Genomic DNA, 19,634 nt, shown 5'->3' on the forward strand with positions numbered 1-19,634 from the left:
ATCTATCTATCTATGTATCTATCTACCTATCTATCTATCTATATCTAGCATGAGTCTCTTTGTATGCATACAACCACAGGATAGGATAAAAGTGATTAATGTATGAATACAGGCCAACCATTGTTTTCTCAGTACCATGCACCAATATGTATTTATTTATGTATTCACTGTCTTACTCGTTACAGTGCAAGATCCATAAGCCAAGGACTTTATCTTGTTTCATGCTTCAACTTCGTTCCTAGAGTATATTTTTCCTGGGTATGGGGTGGAGTTAGTTCTTAAGCTTACAAGATCATTGGCTTCCAATGAACAGCAATTCCATAAGCCAAATGGTAGAGAAACGGTCTTCTTGGTGCCGGCTCCAGCAGATCTAAACATGACAGCTGACCCCATCCCCAGGGAACTGTGTGTCACTTTAGCTGAAGGAGCATTTTCTACCTGAAAAATACATTCTTTGGGGGAAATTAGCTGATTACCAAGTGTGACACCATTTCCCTAGAATTCTTGAGGGTGAGAAAAATTCATATATTCCCCAGTCCATCCTCAACCCAGTATCCCACAGGGTACTCGAGTACTACTTTTTCACCTGATAGAATCTAACCCACTTTCTTAAAGCCAAATGTGCTGGGTTAGTAAATCTCCTCCTGGGAATACATGTGCTTCGTTGAATCCATTGGAGCCACTCATCAGAGGACTTAATTGCCTGTCCCTGTGAGGTTGTCAGCCATAAGAACCGTGTCACTGATTTTAAAGGCAAAAAGTGAGTGTCTGAAGTTGTTCTACTCTTAATGGATGGGGTGGATATGTCATCAGTGACATTACCAAAAGTCATGCCTGTATAGGGAGCATGAAGTGTCCTACTTATAAATATAGAACTTCATTAGGGCATCCACTCACTGCTCTTTCACTCTGCCTTTTCAAAAGCTTTCTGCTATTTGTCATAATCAGGCCTATAGGTCTGACTTTGGCAGACCTAAGCTTTTTGCAGGGTAGATTAAGCTTCAGAAGCAAAAAGTCAATCAAAACAACATCTTAGTTAAAAGACACCTTCAGGCTTACCTACTCCCTACATTCTGCAGATAAAAAAGAATGAGAGTATGGAATGGCAATGAGTTTTCCCCAACACGCCGCCACATTTCCAGGTTAACCTCAAGTAAATGCATGAAGGCAATAAACAGAAGACGAATTATGATGAGTCTCACATCGGGCTCTCTGCTCAGCAGGGAGCCTGCTTCTGCCTACTTCTCCTACTCCCCGGGCTTGTGTTCCCTCTCTCTCTCTCTCTCTTCCCCCCTCTCTCTCTGTCAAATAAATAAATAAAAATCTTAAAAAAAAAAAAAAAAGAATTTCTGATGTTTTACATGTGTTGCTTCCTTTATAATCATTTCTGGAATTGGCAGAGTAAGGAATTCCAAAATATTTATTCTTCCAGGAAAGCAAAGAAAAAAAAAAACTAGCAAAAATTGCAAAATCAACACTTTCAGAATCACAGAAATTAACAAAAGGCTTGCAAAAATCCGAGGAGTGTTTATTGGAGAAATATGGCTGAATCTCAGCAGAAAGTGTGAGCTTTATGGGACTTTAGTTGTCCTATTCTCATATTCCTCTCCCAACCCCACAATACACTTGAACACTAACAATCTCACAACCACAACAGTTCTTAAAATCAGTCACTGTAGGGTGCAGAATGTGCTTGGAACTCCCCATATCACCCAATCCCCAGATAATTGTTACTATTCGACTTGTTTGGCAGTTCCCTGATATAGCCCCATTTACTATACTTGTCTTTATTTGATATGATTCAAACTTTTCTCAAGTGAAAAGGTCCTATCCCCGGGGTGTTTGTCAAAAACAACCAGCAGCAATTGTTTAATACTGCAGCTATAGTAAGTAGTGATATCAGTTGGGACAAGCAAGAGATTGTGCAAACATTAAAAGAAATAACTTGAAAAATGAGATATCCATGGAGGGCTTTGAAAAACTACACATTTCTTTGAGGATATACAAGTCAGTGCACGTGTGTAGGGTTGTATGAGTGGCCAGAGAATATCCAAACACACTCAAAGCTTTCAACTCGGACTGATCTTAGCTTTCGCTTCCGACTTGTGTAGAACCTTAAGACAGAATGGTCAACTGCTTGCCTAAGCATACATGTTGGAAACCTGGAAAAAAATCAGGGATAAATCTTTTTTTAAATCATTTCATTAAACCTCATTCAATCAGTATCTTTCTACTTCATTTGTTGGATTATCAGTAAACCAAACTGTGAAGTCAAGGGAAAGATAAGAAATCAGTATAGCGTTGGGGTGCCTGGGTGGCTCAGTGGGTTAAGCCGCTGCCTTCAGCTCAGTTCATGATCTCAGGGTTCTGGGATCGAGTCCCGCATTGGGCTCTCTGCTCAGCAGGGAGCCTGCTTCCTCCTCTCTCTCTGCCTGCCTCTCTGCCTACTTGTGATCTCTCTGTGTCAAATAAATAAATAAAATCTTTAAAAAAAAAAAAGAAATCAGTATAGCGGATCATACACTCAATGAGAGATGCTGAGACCAGGAAAGAGACTGAGATCTATGTATATGGGTCATATTTCGACATATGAAATTTCACTTTTAAAGTCACCAAAGGTAGCTTATATTGCTACTGGATATAGTTCTGCTCAGTCATCTGGATGGGTCAGTAGAGAACAGGAATGTAGATAAACCCCTTTATTTACAAAATGACCAATACCAAGGGAGTTCTAAATGCCCTTTCACTGGCATCAGATTCTTTTAGAGTTCCATTTGCCACAGGAATCACCAGGGAAGCCAAGGTCCTACCACCAGAATGAAAGCAGTAAGCTAGTCTTCTGCTTGCCCCAGTTTGCTACAACTCCAATGTTTTTGTTACTGTTGTTGAATGTCCATTCTATACAAATTTACCTCACCCTATCCTAGCAGTTTTTAAGCACACAGGTAAAGAGGGGGATTATAAGACTTCACCAACATGCAAAACCCAAGAACTTTTTAGTTTAATGGATCTGTTATACCTCCCCAGAGGATAGTGAAAGGTACATGATTAAGGGCCAATGTTCTAAGGTTTTCAGAAAAAAGGGAGTTTCCCCCAGTATTTAACTCTAATAAAAAAAATTAAATAAAACTACTAGCAACTTTCAGAAAACAGATACCCACTATAAAACTTAAAAAGAAAAAAAAATGAATAGCTCCCATATCCATTTCATTAAATTAATGCACCCTAAACAGTCTCCCCTGTCTTTCTGACACACACACACGCACACACAGACACACACACACACACACACTCTTAAGCAAACTTTAACAACTAGATGAGATTAGTAGAAAGTTCTTTTGTATGCCAGTACCCTTACCCTTCATATAGAAAATTCTTCCCAAAACCCCAAGCACCTCCAATTCAACCAGGAGGTCGTAGTGAAACCCTCTGTTTTCTCTTTCAGTCATGGTTATTTGAGTTTGTGCAGCTGATCAAAGTGGGGCAAATATTAATACCCTGACCCACAACTACATGTCACCGATCTAGGGTTACGAACATGACTGAAGCCTAGCCAGACAGAATCCTAAGTTGAATTCTTTTTCAAAATGCAACAGGGCAAAAGAGATCCAGTTTCCTGCTGAGTATGATGCAGAAACATGAAGCATCAGAACTTCCGGTGGATGAGTTTCCTACGGTTTGGAGAAAATCTGGTTGAGTGAATAAAACCAACCCAGAAAGAGAAGCAGAGATGAGAGATGGAGAGAGAATCTAGATGCCTTTGGATTCCATTGCTCCAGCTGTCGTAGACGCCATTTGAACCACTGCCATTTCCACGGTTACATGATCCTCCTGCTTGCTTTAGCTGGTTAGAATTAAGTTTCTCTCAGTAGTGACCAAAAAAGTCCTAACTAATATGGGAATAAATTTAACCATAGCCAAGCTGGACAGAGAACAAGGAAAACATTAGGTAAAGAAGACTTCAGAAAAAAGATAGTATGTTACCTGGATTTTGAAGATAACCATCAGAGAATAAGGGAAAATAATACTGTAGTCAGAATGACATCAAGATAGATGGGTGCAGGACCAGATTCGCTAAGCTTTATGGGACCTACATTCAGAGAAATCCAGAATAAAATTCAAGTATATCTCAGGGGAGAAAACTAGCCTGCAAATATAACTCTATTAGTTAAAATATCTAGTTGTTATTTGAAGCCAAGAGAGAGAAGACATCACCAAAGGAGAGAGTAATATATGAAAAAGAGGTTTCTGACAGAACACTGAGGAGCACTGTGTTTAGTAGACCAGGAGATCAAAGGGAACTGGCATAGGAGCTAAGAAGAAAAAATAAAAAAATGGTAGGAGAACCAAAAGAGAATAGTACTTCAGAAGCGAGACAAGAAAGAGAGAGAAAAAAAAAAACCAAAACACTAAATATGCCTCAGAATAGAGAACTAACCTAAGAAACAAATGATGCAGGCAGGAAAATGTTAAAGATTATTGTCCTGGTCTAGGCAAGAGAAAATGAGGATGATGGTATGTACATAGTAGACAGGAGATACTAGGGAAACATTTAGGTATTCGTTTTCAAGAGTTGGTTATTATTTGGATGTAAAAGATCAGAAAGGGAGAACCTGGGTGGCTCAGTCAGCTAAAAGCCTGACTCTTGGTTTCAACTGAGGTCATGATCTCAGAGCCATTAGATTGAGCCCCACACCAGGCTCTGAGCTGAACACAGTCTGTTTGAGATTCTCTTCCCCCTCTCTTTCTCCTGGCTCATGTGAGAGCTCTCTCTCTCTCAAATAAATAAATAAAATCTAAAAAAAAAAAAAAAAAAAAGTCAGAGAATGGAAGTTGGGGGATGAGATCATGACCTGAGCCGAAGGTAGAGGCTTAACCCACTGAGCCACCCAGGTGCCCCTATTTATGTATTTTTTAAAGGTTTATTTATTTATCTTAAGAGAGAGCACAGAGTGGGGAGGGGCAGAGGGAGAAGGAACAAGAGAGAATCTCAAGCAGACTTTACACTGTGCATGGACTCTGTCGCGGGGCTCAATCTCATGACCCTGAGATCATGACCTGAGCTGAAACCAAGAGTTGGATGCTTAACTGACTGTGCCACCCAGCCACCAGGGTACATTGATTTTTAAAGTGTGTATTCTGTATTCAAGTATATATGCCAAGAAAAGAGTTGAATATGCAGTTTTGGAGCTCAAAGATCTGTGCTAGAGATACAACGTTATGAGTCATCTGCTTACATCTGAACTCAAGGAGTATGTGATTTTTGCCTATGGCAAAAGTGAGACATGAAGGGGGACAAAGATCCCTGAGGAAATCCAACATTTAAAGGTCGGCTAAATGATAATGAGTCCTCAGAGGAGAATTCTGAAAGAGCAACTAGAAAGGTAGGAGGAGAATCCAAAGGTTTCTTAAGATTCAAAGGAGTGCTCATGAGTAATCAGTTCTGTCATATGTAATATAGCTGTCTGGTGGAAGGAAGACTGAAACTATTACTTGGACAAATATGGCGGTCATTGGTAACTATGGAGTAAGACATTTTTGTGGAAACACTGATGGTGGAGAAATAGGAAAAGGCTGAAGTGGTTTAAAAAGTAAAGAGATCATAAGGTAATGAAGATACAAATATAAGCGACTCTTAAAAAGTTTGCCTCTGAAAGGAAGGAGAAATGAAGAACTAGCTGAAGGAGGAACCTTTCAGTGCCATTGTAAAGGCATATATGTATTTTTTAATATAGCTTCTCACTGATGCTGGTGTGACACCAGATCATGGTGTCTTAAATGCCATCCTAAGGAATCTGGAATTTTCTCCTATAGACAATGTGGGACCATTGGGAATGACAAAAACAGATCTAGATTTTCATGAGAGTAAGAGGGTTTTTAAGGATAAGATCAACAAGAAGAGACAAACTAGGTGACTATTACAACAATCCAGCTGAGAGATAATTAATGTCTAAAATAAGGCAGTTGTGGAGGTGCCTGTTGGCTCATTTGGTTAAGCAACTGACTCTTGGTTTCAGCTGAGGTCATGATCTCATGGGTCCTGAGATCAGCCCTGCACTGGCCGCCATGCTCACAGGGAATCTACTTGAGATCCTCTTGCTCTGCCACTCCCCCACTCAGGATAGCATGTGCACACACACGCTCTCTCTTAAATAAACTTAAAAAAATAAGGCACTTGTCATGTATTTAGGGCTATTAATGAGATGGAATTAGCAGGATATGGAAGTAAAACTAGCAAGAATACTAAGGATAACCTGTAAATATTAGTCCTGAGTGAATGAGTCAATGGTCGAGTCACATACAGGACTGGGAACATAGGAGGGGTGAGTTTATGAGTAAGGTAATGATTGGATTTGAGTACACCACACTTGTGAAATACCGAAGTGAAAATATGTAGCAGATGTACAGGAGATGGAAAGAGATGATTAGGTAAAAGAATAACTGCACTTAACATGTCTCATTGCACAGAAGCCTGGTGTAAACTCTCAAGTTCAAAATCCAGAAACATTTTTTGTTTGAAGGTATATTTTATGTTTTCATTTTCCTAGATCGAGTATATATAACCATAAAATATACAGTTTCATTAGTTGAAAAGGTTTTCCCTCCCTAGCAAACTATGTATCAAGAGTTCTACACAAGAGTCATATAATTCAGTAAAATCCCAGAGGAGACTTCAGGGGAGAAATAACTACCAAAGAAACCAACACATTTGGACTGACAACTCTAAATGATGTATTTTTTGTTTTCACTGAAAAATAAGCAATTCTCTGGCTTGGTTTATTATTAATATCATCGCTCTCATATATGCTTGAAAATTACCCACCAAGACATGTAATTCATCTTAAATATGCAGTACCCTATGTTTATCTTAATGGGTTGAGGTTAGCTGACTTTACGGAGCCCAGGAATGTGCACAGCTTTCAAATCAGATTCAGCTCATTTTATTTGGAAGAGGGAGCTTAACACTTTAAACGATATTTTGGGAAAATTACTGTATCACATTTGCTTCCTGTGTGAAAGTGACATGTAAGTCTGTATATGAATTTTATTCCTAACTGCCGTCTCCAAAATCAGGGGACCCTAACTGGGAAACTTTCTTGTTTGCAGGCACTCTGCCAAATTTCAACATCCAGCCAGACACAGGAGAATGCATACTCATTTCCTCAGTGGTATGGTAGGCGTGAAACTCATTTCTGCTTACGAATACAATACTTTTTTAATTTTCTTAGTTACTTTACTTTGTAGATCTTTTTTTCTTAAATATATTGTGTCATAGAAAGATTCTTCTGTGGTTGTGATTCATTAATTCTAGCAATAACAGACATGAAGTGAGAAGGACAGTAATATTTAACAAGCAGATTGAGACTGGCTGGAAATGCCAGTCTACAGATGCCAGTCTCCATAAGTGACCCTGAATAAGCGTCTCCAAGCCACAGACTCTCTATACAATGCAAACATTATCTATTTGGAAACACTAGATAACTAACTGCATTCATAAATTCTTTTTTTTTTTTTGGATTCATAAATTCTTACTTTATGTTCCTGTTCTGGGTTAAGTTCTGTTTCTCCATCCCCCTATAGTAGTCTGTGAAACTTGATTACTGGCCTTACTACGTTATTTTTAAAGGTTCTGTGCAGGGCGCCTGGGTGGCTCAGTTGGTTAAGCGCCTGCCTTCAGCTTGGGTCATGATCTCAGGGTCCTGGTATTGAGCCCAGCGTCAAGCTCCCTGCCAAGCAGGGAGCCTGATTCTCCCTCCCTCCTGCTCATTCTCTCTCTCAAATAAATTAATTAATTAAATTAAAAAATAAAAAGGTTCTGTGCATAGGCCTGTGCTATGAGGATTTTTATGTTTTATTCATCATCCACATCAAGCAAAGGGCATAAAGCCACAGTAAGTGCTCAGTAAAGCTCTATTACACTGAATATTTTCCCATTTTCATCCTATTGATCTCACTTGTATAGGATTAACCACTGGTCTTTCCAGCTCCACTAGCAGAGAAGATGTATCATTATCTCTCCATTTTATTACTTTCTTATTTTTTGATTTTAAAGATTTATTTGTTTGTTTTGGAGAGAGAGGCTGCACAAGCAGTGGGGAGAGGTAGAGGAGGAGGGGCAGAGAGACAATCTCAAGTCAAATCCATGCAGAGCTCAGAACCAGACATGGGGCTCGGTCTCACAACCCTGAGATCAAAACCAGAGCCGAAAGCAAAGGTAAGGGCTTAAATGACAGAGCCACGCAGGCGCCCACTATATATCCATTTTAAACAGGTCAGAAGAGTACTCATGTCAATCAGATTTTGTTGGTGAATTATAAAATGCTGAATTTAATTTGCAATAGAAAGACCCTGGTTTTTTTAAAAATACTTTTTAAAAATAGATTTTATTTATTCATTTGACAGACAGAGATCACAAGTAGGCAGAGAGGCCGGCAGAGAGAGAGGAAGGGAACCAGCCTCCCCGCTGAGCAGAGAGCCTGACGCAGGGCTCAATCCCAGGACCCTGGGATCATGACCCCAGCCAAAGGCAGAGGCCTTAACCCACTGAGCCACCCAGGTGCCCCGAAAGACCCTGTTTTAATTGTTATTAATTCTGGCTGATGATATAGCTTAAAGCCACACCATGCATAATAGATTTGGTTTCTGATATAAAATCTATGAAAAATATAAGGTGGTCAAACCCAATCTTAGGGTCGACAAACTAGCAACTGAAGGATGATTTTGAATAAAAATAAGTATAAATTTATTTCTTATTGAAGTTGAAGAAAAAGTGGGAAAACTTCAAAAATAAATCCATGCCCCAGAGCAGTTTTGCAGGAGTGAAAACAGACCACTGACAGAGCATGCTGAAATGGAAAAAAAAGATCAATTATTCAAAATAATTTCAAGTCAATAATTCAGCAAGAATATATTGTGGGTATGGCCAAGTCACTAGGTACTCTGTGGGCAATGCAAAGCTATAACAGATTCAGTACCTAACCTCAAAAAGCTGGTCACCTGGGGAAATAAAGAAACAAATGCAGGTCACTACCATACCAAACAGACTATAAGGGGATGTTAGAGCAGAGGTTCAAAAGTACTGTAGAAACACAGATAGTAAGAGAAATGCATTTGACCAAGGACTGAGGACTGAGGGGAGGCCTGACAAAGAAAGGGACATTTAAACGGGACAGTCTCTCGAAGGACAGATAGTTTTTTGACAAGAAGGCACTAGGAGGGTTGGGAGGAAAACCAACACCTGGCTCAGAGCAGTGGCCTCGTGGTGGCCCCGAGGGCTTCCTCTGGCCAGTGTTCCTCCCACCCGTCTACAGCATGGGAAATATCTTCTCGAACCTCTTTAAGGGCCTTTTTGGCAAAAAAGAAATGTGCGTGCATTCTCATGGTGGGCTTGGATGTTGCAGAAGGACCACCATCCCGTACAAACAGAAGCTGGGTGAGATCGTGGCCACCGTTCCCAACGTAGGTTTCACTGTGGAAACCATGGAAACCATGGAGGACAAGACCATCAGCCTCACCTTGCGGGACTCAGGTGGCCAGGACAAGGCCCCGCCTTGTGGCACCACCGTTTCCAGAACACACAAGGTCTCATCTTCACAGCTGACAGAAGTGACAGAGAGCAGGACCTCCCAACACCACGAATGCAGCTGAGATCACGGACAGGCTGGGGCTGTGCTCCCTGCACCCCAGGAACTGGTACAGTCAGGCCACCTGAGCCACCACTGGGCCAGGCTCTATGAGAGACCCGACTGGCTGTCCAATCAGTTCCCGAACCAGAGGTGAGCCGCGCTCCCCACCCCTCGACCCCTGCCGACTCCCCACTTCCACCCTGCTTTACTCTCCTGTGGTGTGAGAGCCAGAAGCTGTCTACACGGTCGGTCACAGCGTGTTTCACCAGGCTGTCGATGCGTAGACACAGACGGCAGCCAGGTTTTTATTTAATGTAAATTGTGTTTGTTCCCAATGAGACCATTTGTGGAACTCCTATGCAGCACCACTCAGCTTTTTTTTTTTTTTTTTTTTTTTTAATTGTAAAGAGAAAACCAACCCACTGTTCAATACTGAGAAGGGATTTCAGGCACACGGGGCCTCGAGGAGCTGCTGTGTCAGATCAGCCCGACTCGCCTCCTCGGGCATTAGATCTGTTGAGATCCATTTTGGTGGTTGGTTTTTAAACTGAACTCAGTGCATTTTAAAAGCAGTTACATATAAAGATAAGGAGAACTGAATCCACAGAAGGGAGAACCGTGCCTCGTATCAGTTCTGCGGCAGCGGCCAGAGTCAAGTCCACCAGGAGATGGAGCAGAACCAGCCACGGTCCCTCATGGTCACCACAGGGTCCCTGTGATTCGCTCTGTCTTGGGTCATCCCACATTCCCTAGCATTTGTATTTGTACTTGGGCTTACACAGCTGCCCAGGAGAGAGACAAGCACTGTAATTACAGCTACTGGAACAAAATCTCTTAACTATTAATTAAAAAAGAAAGAAAGAAAGAAAGAAAGAAAGAAAGAAAGAAAGAAAGAAAGAAAGAAAGAAGCACCTGGGTGGCTCAGTCACATAAGCGTCTGCCTTCAGCTCAGTTCCAGGTCCTGGCATTGAACCCTGCATAGGGCTCCCTGCTCAGCCTCCCTGCTTCTCCCTCTCCCGCTCCTGCTGCTTGTGCTCTTTCTCTCTGTCAGATAAATTTAAAAAATCGTACAAAAAAAAAAAATTAAAAAGGCGACATGAGGAGCAGTGGTAGAGGCGAAGGCCCAAAAGCAGCAGCAGCACACCGGGAACCTGTAAGCGTCCGCCCCGCTGCACCGAAAGGCAACGTGCTGGATATGCTTGGTGTTTACAGCGTTGGCTTGCCAGCATCTCTTACCTCTTTCTCCTAGGAATGGGACCCAACATATCTTCTGGAGTTGGTATTTTACTGAACTGATTCCAGTAGGGTGAAAAGTGCAAGACCCAGGCTGGGCCAAGTGGTTCCCAGGACACCCTCAGCCAGAGTGATGAGTTAATGAGTGAACGTGAGACTTCAGCTAGTCCAATTAGAGTGAATCCTTGGATCTGTACTGAATTTACTGAGAAGAGATCTACTTCTATACTTGAACTTGGACAGATTTAGCAGGTCACTGAATAAAGCCTGATAAAGAAGACAACATATGCACGGGCAGAGCTAAGAGTGGTGACACACCAGGCTGAGGTAACAGTGTTTTGGCTCCTAGTTCAAGTCTCACTCGGGACTTTTTTACATAAGCTAACAAATTCTCCATCTTCAAAGCCTGTTTGTGTTAGGTTTTCTGTGTTAGGCCCCAAGGAGCCTTGTCGAATATTCACAAAATGAGAGACTATATAAGAAATGTCTTGAAAATTAGGTATCACTTGCATCAGATACTTGTCTTTTTTTTCCCCCCATCTTTCTCCACCAAAGCACACAGGCTGCTTTCTTGAAGATTCAAACAGTGCCAGTGGGCTAGTAATGAAGCTATGAAAGGTATGGGCCCAAGGCCTCGGCAGCTCATTGGTCTTATGGGGGGGCTCCTTACTTTTCTCAGCCTTGCGGCAACCAGTTAACAAGCAGTCATCTCCTGGATCCCAAGTGCGCACTAATTTATTTTGAAAAGTAGCAGAGCTGCTGCCACAACCATCTAGAATCTCTGCAGGGTGTGATTTGCAAGAACAACTTTGAATATAATTCTCTTATCTTAGAAAACTACCATTTTATAGGCATACATACAGAAGAATACTACTTCGTTAAAAATAGGTTGCCCTCAGTTATGTTCAAAAATGTATAAAAGATCTTAAAAAGAAAGGTGAAGTCGATAAAAATTATGAAAACTTCCTTTTAGCGGAGGATAGTTAGAGCCTTTAAAATGTTAATAACAATAATCCTCACTGATTTTATAACATTCCATTTATTACTTCCAAAAACATTCACTGAATGCCTACTGTGCTAGATGTTTTGCCGACATAGATGAATCTGTTGTTCTAGCCCTCAAGGAACTCAGAGTTCTAGGAGGATAGATAAGACCATCTTTCCTTCCTCTGTTCATTCAGCCAAAAATGCCTGCCACGGGCCAGACACTGTTAGGCATTATGGATTGAACAAGAAAAAATATTAAGGTAGAAATTGGGCCTGAATTGCGAAGGCTATGCATCGACAAAATACAAGGCAAAGAACTGAGTGAAGAGACAGGCTCATTGGTATGTGCTGGCCGAAACGCAGACAAAGCAGACAACGTCAGTTCTAGAAGAAGCAGTCTCTCACACTGCTTGGGGCTGTTGCTCTCTCATGGACAATGACTCTGACAAGGAGCTCTCTTTTCAACTTATTTTGAAATAATTATAAATTCAGAGGAAGGTGCAAAGAAAGTACATACAGATCCTCTGTACCCTTCACCCCATCTCCCTCAACAGCTACATCTTCTGGGCCGTATGGTATCAAAACCAGGGAATTGATATTGATATTGATATGATGTGTAAGTATAGCTCTTTGTCATTCGATCCCATCATGTGGATTGGTAAAAGCACCACCTTAGTTAAGATACAGAACTATTTCGCCATGCCTGAGATCTCCCTCGTGCTACCCCTTTTAAGAACAACACCCTTCAAATCCAGCTGTGAATTCATTTGTCAACAAAACTGTTAGAAATCAAAAGTGCCCAGATGAGCTTGCTCCCCCTGATTCCTAAGTATGAAGGAAGTTGGGAAGCACGTGCTTCCAGGGTGTATATACAAGACAATTTACCAACAGGTACAAGAGAAAGGTCTTCAGTGGAATCTGGTTTTTGTTGGCAGTGCTACTGCAACAGGCGAGGTTTTGATCATCCTTCAATATAGTTCAAGAGTATTGGTAAGATGTGTTAATATTGAGTTTATTTTTTAAAAAATACAAGTGCAGTCATTACCTCTGTATCCACCACTAACTAATGTCTAAAGAGAGGTTATGTAAGCCTCAAGAGTTGGTACCATGTAAGAGAACATCTAGTGACCACCCCAGTGAACGGTTGGCAAAAGTAAGTAGAGATCTACTAAAACGTCTGGGAAGAGCAAATTTACCAGTTCAACCTATCTAAAGCAATCATATCTTTCATATGGAGAAGCACCACTTTGGGGAACAGTTATCAACAAATCAATATGTTTGTTTTTCACCAAATATTCTCCACAGTTGGTAATCTGAGTCACACTGTGTGCATTATACATACAACTTCTTCACAGGGTTTTTAATAACTTAGAATTAAAATTTTGGCCACTTTTCAAGGCAAAATGGTTTAATCTTCAGGATACAGTTCTCTTGTGGAAAACCATTGTCTTGGACATCTGCTGAGTAACTAATAGAATCATCTGTGTATGTGCAAAGTTAGGCTTATATAGAGGACATCTTCCTGTGCCAGGAAAAGCACATGCTAAACATAAAAGAAATCATTATGAACTGGATTAATAGATGTATAGAGAAAGAAGTTGAGAATCTGCCATTGGTAAGATTTGGCAACAGGTGCAGGATATTCAAACCCTAATTTCTCATGAATGAGGAATGAACATCTGCTCAGAATAGCAATGGAAGGGAATATTCAGATTTCTACTAAATACACTTGCAACAACAGGAGCCATGGGATCATAACCAAGACATTTTTTTCTGTATCCATTTATGTGCTAGTTAATATTCCAGTAACTCTGAATGGAGCAGTATTCTACAGTAAAAGTTCCGATTCGGGTTGTGCATTCTGATCACCTTTGGAGCTTACTTAAAATGCGGATACCTGTTTCACACCCTAGGAGTACTGAATCTGAAAATTCAAGAGTGATGTTCTAGAATATGTATTGTTGCAAAGCTCAGCCACTGATTCCAATGCGCAGCCAAATTTGGAAACCACTGGTTTAAATGCTGTTTGGTAGAATAGCTCCCGAACTAAACTTACCATTGCCCTCCTTGGTTCTCAGGCTGCTAGCCATCCCATCCATTCCAACTTCCGTCTCTATATATTTCTTCAATCCATTTCCTTCTCTCAAGACTTACTTACTGCTACTGTCTTAGTTCTGGGCATATGACCTTGGACCATAGCAGTAGTTAGTTTCAGTCTTGCATCTGGAGGGCAGTGACACATTGTATTGCCATCCATGGATGAGCTTCACAACAGCCTTACTTGGAGGACACTATGCAACATAGTTCTGCTCCTGATAATAGACATTACTGAAGAGATCCTGGAGGCGACCTGAAGCATGTTAGTTTAGACAGCTGGGAGAGAGCAATGTGTTGTCGAAGAGGCAGGAGTAAAGCAAGAATACATCAAATTGATGGATAAAGAAGATGTGGTATATATATACAATGGAATACTACGCAGCCATCAAAAGAAATGAAATCTTGCCATTTGCGATGACGTGGATGGAACTAGAGGGTATTATGCTTAGCAAAATAAGTCAATTGGAGAAAGACAACTATCATACGATCTCCCTGATATGAGGAAGTGGAGATGCAATGTGGGAGGGTTGGGGAGTAGGAAAAGAAAAAATGAAAGAAGATGGGATTGGGAGGGAGACAAATCATAAAAGACTCAATCTCAAAAAACAGACTGAGGGTTGCTGGGGGTGGGACGGGAGAGGGTGGTGGAGATATGAATATTGGGGAGGGTATGTGCTATGATGAGTGCTGTGAAATGTGTAAACCTGGCGATTCACAGACCTGTACCCCTGGGGATAAAAATACATTATATGTTTATTTAAAAAATAAATTAAAAAAAGAATACATCAAATTGGATATTTGATTTTATGTCTAATTTCCTCAAGAAATATTTATGTCCCTGCAATGTGTGAAGATGATAGGGTTATATTTAAATCTGACTTGTCATATCCCTACTGAAAATGTTTCACTAATTCCATACCCCACTGACCTTGTCATAAATTCTAGATCTTTGTATGCTACTTGATGCACTGTATGATTTGTCCCTGACTACCTCCCTTCCTTCATCTTCACCTATTTTGATAGTTTTTCCTTTAATAATATTGAGCTTCATAAAGTTTCATCAATATACCATGTTATTCTATGCTCTATGCTTTGGCATATGTTGTTTCTTCTGCTTGAACCATTCCTATCCATTCTATTCATTCATATTTTCAATTTAGAGGCCATCTCCTCTGAGAGTCTGCCTTCAAACACCCTCACACTAGACATTTAAATATTTACTCTTTTGCTTCTTCAGTATTATATAGATACTTCTGCTTTGACCTTAATCATTAAACTAATTATTTATGTGCATATATCCCTACTACGTGATCAGTTCCTTGAAGCTGTTTTGTTTTTTCTGCTTTATTTTTCCATATCCTTAAATATTTTTGAAACATTAATTAAAATTTCTTTACGGCCGGTGCCTCCTTTGGCAGCACATATACTAAAACTAGAACGATATAGAGAAGACTAGCATGGCCCCTGTGCAAGGATGAAACACAAATTTGTGAAACATTTCATATTTTTGTATGTAAGTGATGAATCACTAAATTCTGCTCCAGAAACCAATATTGCACTATATGTTAACTAAAATTTAAATTTAAAAAAATTTCACTGATGCCAAATATTTCATAATATATGACTATTCTTGAGATTCTAGGATTTTAGGATTATTCCTATTTTCTCTTTTATACATAATGCCACAAAATACATCTTTATGTACAAATATTTGACTGTTTCAGTGTATATTTCTTTTGGGAATATTTAAAGGATTTGGTTTAATGCATCAATAAATGTGGACTTTCTTACTCTTTTTTTTTTTTTTAAAGACTTTATTTATGTGTTCGAGAGAGTGAGAGGGCACAAATGAGGGGATCGGAAGAGGGTGAAGCAGGCTCCTGGCTGAGCAGGGAGCCCAATATGGGGCTCAATCCCAGGACTCTGGGATCATAACCTGGGCCAAAGGCAGATGCTTAATGACTGAGCCATCCAGGTGCCCCAGTAAATATGGACTATAAGACCTTTTGATTCTGACTGTCAAAGAGCTCTAAAGAAAAAGTGAAAATTTTGAATTCTCACCAGCAGTGTGTTAGGTCTCTTTACATTCAATGATACTTATAGAGTATCTTCTCTTTTCTATTAACACATTAATCCTTGATAAAGTTATGTAGTGTCATACCTCTAAAAACAGTTTATTTATAAAAGTATATGTTATGTATACATATATATAACTCATACATCTAAATTTATAAATTTACTCCTAAATCTGTATTTCTGTCAGGCCCTATACTCCTGACTGACTCATATATTCAACTGCCTATTTGATACCTCCACAGAATTCATCAAAAAGGAACTGAAATTTAATTAGAAGTCAAAAAGAACAAACATTTCCTTTGTCATTTACTATATATGATATTTAAAATTATACTTTAAGTTCAATTTTAGAATTCTAGAGAGCTATAACAAGATACCTAGGAATAAACCTAACCAAAGAGGTGCAAGACCTGTACTCTGAAAACTGTGAAGCGCTGATAAAAGAAAGTGAAGAGGACACGGAGAAATGAAAAGACATTCCACGTTCATGGATTGGAAAAATAATATTGTTAACATGTCTATACTACCCAAACCAATCTACACATTTAATGTAATCTCTATCAAAATACCAACAGCATTTGCACAGAACTAAAACAAACAATCCTAAAATATGTAAAAAAAAAAAAAAACAAAACAAAACCCAAAAGACTACACATTTCCAGAGCAATCTTTAAAAAGCAAAGCAAAGCAAAGCTGGGAGCATCACAGTTCTGGACTTCAAGTTATATTATGAAGCTGTAGTAATCAAAAGAGTATGGTACTGGCACAAAAACAACTCACAAATCAATGGAACAGAATAGAAAAGAATGAAATAAACATAGAATTATAACATACAATAATCAACAAAGCAAGAAAGAATAACCAAAGGGAAAAAGTCTCTTCAAAAAATGGTGTTGGGGAAACTGGGCAGCTACATGCCAAAGAATGAAACTGGACCACTCTCTTATACCTCAAAAAAATAAATTAAAAATGGATTAAAGATCTAAATGTGAGATCTAAAACCATAAAAATCCTAGAAGAGAAGACAGGTAGTAACTTCTTGGACATAAGCCATAGCAACTTTTCTCCAGATATATCTCCTGAGGCAAGAGAAACAAAAGCAAAAATAAACTATTGAACTACATCAAGATAAAAAGCTTCTGCAAAGCAAAGGAAATAATCAAGAAGACTAAAAGGCAACCTACTGAATGGGAGAAGACATGCACAAATGACATTCTGATAGAGTCGGTATCCAAAATATGTAAAGAACTTACAAAACTCAATACCCCAAAAACAGATAGCCCAATTAAAAATTGGGTAGAAGACATGAACAGACATTTCTCCATAAAGGATATCCAGATGGCCATAAACACTCGAAAAGATGCTCATTATCACTTATCCTCAGGGAAGTGCAAATCAAAACTACAACGGGGTATTATCTCACACCTGTTAGAATAGTTAAGACCAACAACACAAGAAACAACAGGTGTTGGCAAGGATGTGGAGAAAAAAGAACACTTGGGGTGCCTTGCTGGCTCAGTTGGTAGAACATGCAACTCTTGATCTCAGGGTTGTGAGTTCAAGTCCCACATTGGGCATGGAGTACACTTAAAAAAACAAAACAAAACAAAACAAAAACAGAGTACAGAGATCAGATATGGACCCTCAACTCTGTGGTCAAATAATCTTCAACAAAGCAGGAAAAAATATTCAGTGGAAAAAAGATAGTCTCTTCAATAGATGGTCCTAGGAAAATTGGACAGCTATGTACGGAAGAATGAAACTCGACTATTCTCTTACACCACACACTAAGATAAACTCAAAATTGGTGAAAGACCTCAATATGAGACAGGAATCCATCAAAATCCTAGGGGACAACATAGGCAGCAACCTCACTGACATTGTCCACAGCAACTTCTTTCAAGACACATCTCCAAGGGCAAGAAAAATGAAAGTGAAAATGAACTTTTGGGACTTCAATAAGATCAAAAGTCTCTTCACAGCAAAGGAAACAGTTAACAAAACAACGAGGCAACCCATGGAATGGGAGACAATATTTGCAAATGACACTAGAGACAAAGGGCTGATATCTAAGATCTATAAAGAACTTCTCAAACTCAACACCCAAAAAACAGATAATCAGTCAAAAAATGGGCAGAAGACATGAACAGACACTTCTCCAATGAAGACATACAAATGGCTAACAAACACATGAAAAAATGCTCATCATCATTAGCCATCATGGAAATCCAAATCAAAACCACTTTGAGTTATCACCTTATACCAGTTAGAATGGCAAATAATAACAAGGCAGGAAACAATAAACATTGGAGAGGATGTGGTGAAAGGGGAACCCTCTTACACTGTTGGAGGGAATGCAAGTTGGTGCAGCCACTGTGGAAAAGAGTGTGGAGATTCCTCAAAAAATTAAAAACAGAGCTACCCTAAGACTCGGCAATTGCACTACTGAATAGTTACCCCCAAAGATACAGATGTAGTGAAAAGAAGGGCCATATGTATCCCAATGTTCATAGCAGCAATGTCTGCAATAGCCAAACTGTGGAAAGGGCTGAGATGTCCTTTAACAGATTAATGGATAAAGAGGATGTGGTCCATATATACAGTGGAATATTACTCAGCCATCAGAAAGGATGAATGCCCACCATTTGCATTAACATGGATGGGACTGGAGGAGATTATGCTGAGTGAAAGAAGTCAAGCAGAGAAAGCTCATTATCATATGGTTTCACTTACTTGTGGAGCATAAGGAATAACTTGGAAGACATTAGGAGAAGGAAAGGAAAATTGAATTGGGATAAATCAGAGGGGGAGATGAACCAGGAGAGACTGTGGACTCTGAGAAACAAAGTGAGGGTTTTAGAGGTGAGGGGAGTGGGGGAATGAGTGAGACTCATTCTATTAAGTGGATATTAAGGAGAGCACACATTGCATGGAGCCCTGGGTATTATATGTAAATGACGAATCTTGGAACACTACATCAAAAACTAAAGATGTATGGTGACTAACTTAACAAAATAAAATTTAAAAAAAAAAAAAAGAAAAGAGAAAGGAACATTTGTGCACTGTTAGTGGGAATGCAAACTGATATAGCTACTTTGGAAAACAGTATGGAAGTTCCTCAAAAAATTAAAAATAGAACTACCAGGGCACCTGGGTGGTGCAGTGGGTTAAAGCTCTGCCTTTGGCTCAGGTCATGATCCCAGGGTCCTGGGATCGAGCCCCTCATCAGGCTCTCAGCTCGGCAGGGAGCCTGCTTCCCCCGTCTCTCTGCCTGCATCTCTGCCTAATTATGATCTCTGTCAAATAAATTAATAAAATCTTTAAAAATAGAACTACCTTACCATCAAGCAATTACATTAGTGAGTATTTACCCAAAGGATAAGAAAACACGAATTTGAAAAGATATATGCACTCCTATGTTTACTGCAGCATTATTTACAATAGCCAAGGCATGGAAGCAGCACATGCGTCCAGTGATCAATGAGTGGATAAAGAAGATCTGGTACACACACACACACACACACACACACACAGAGGAATATTATTCAGCAACAAAAAAGAATGAGATCTTGCTATTTGCAGTGACATGGCTGAAGCTAGAGAATATTATGCTAA

The 19,634-nt window shown here is 39.7% G+C and overlaps 1 non-coding gene and 1 pseudogene across 1 annotated transcript; both read left to right on the plus strand.

Annotated features, from left to right (window-relative positions):
* The first annotated feature begins 9,312 nt into the window (after positions 1 to 9,312).
* LOC131821683 (ADP-ribosylation factor 1-like) lies at positions 9,313 to 9,780 on the plus strand (annotated as a pseudogene).
* A 5,565-nt stretch (positions 9,781 to 15,345) lies between these two features.
* On the plus strand, positions 15,346 to 15,452 carry LOC131822271 (U6 spliceosomal RNA). Its single transcript, XR_009350153.1, has one exon. It is a non-coding gene; the product is annotated as a U6 spliceosomal RNA (small nuclear RNA).
* The last annotated feature ends 4,182 nt before the right edge of the window (positions 15,453 to 19,634 follow it).

This window comes from Mustela lutreola, chromosome X, assembly GCF_030435805.1.
Source record: "Mustela lutreola isolate mMusLut2 chromosome X, mMusLut2.pri, whole genome shotgun sequence".
In the NCBI taxonomy this organism is placed as follows: Eukaryota; Metazoa; Chordata; class Mammalia; order Carnivora; family Mustelidae; genus Mustela; species Mustela lutreola.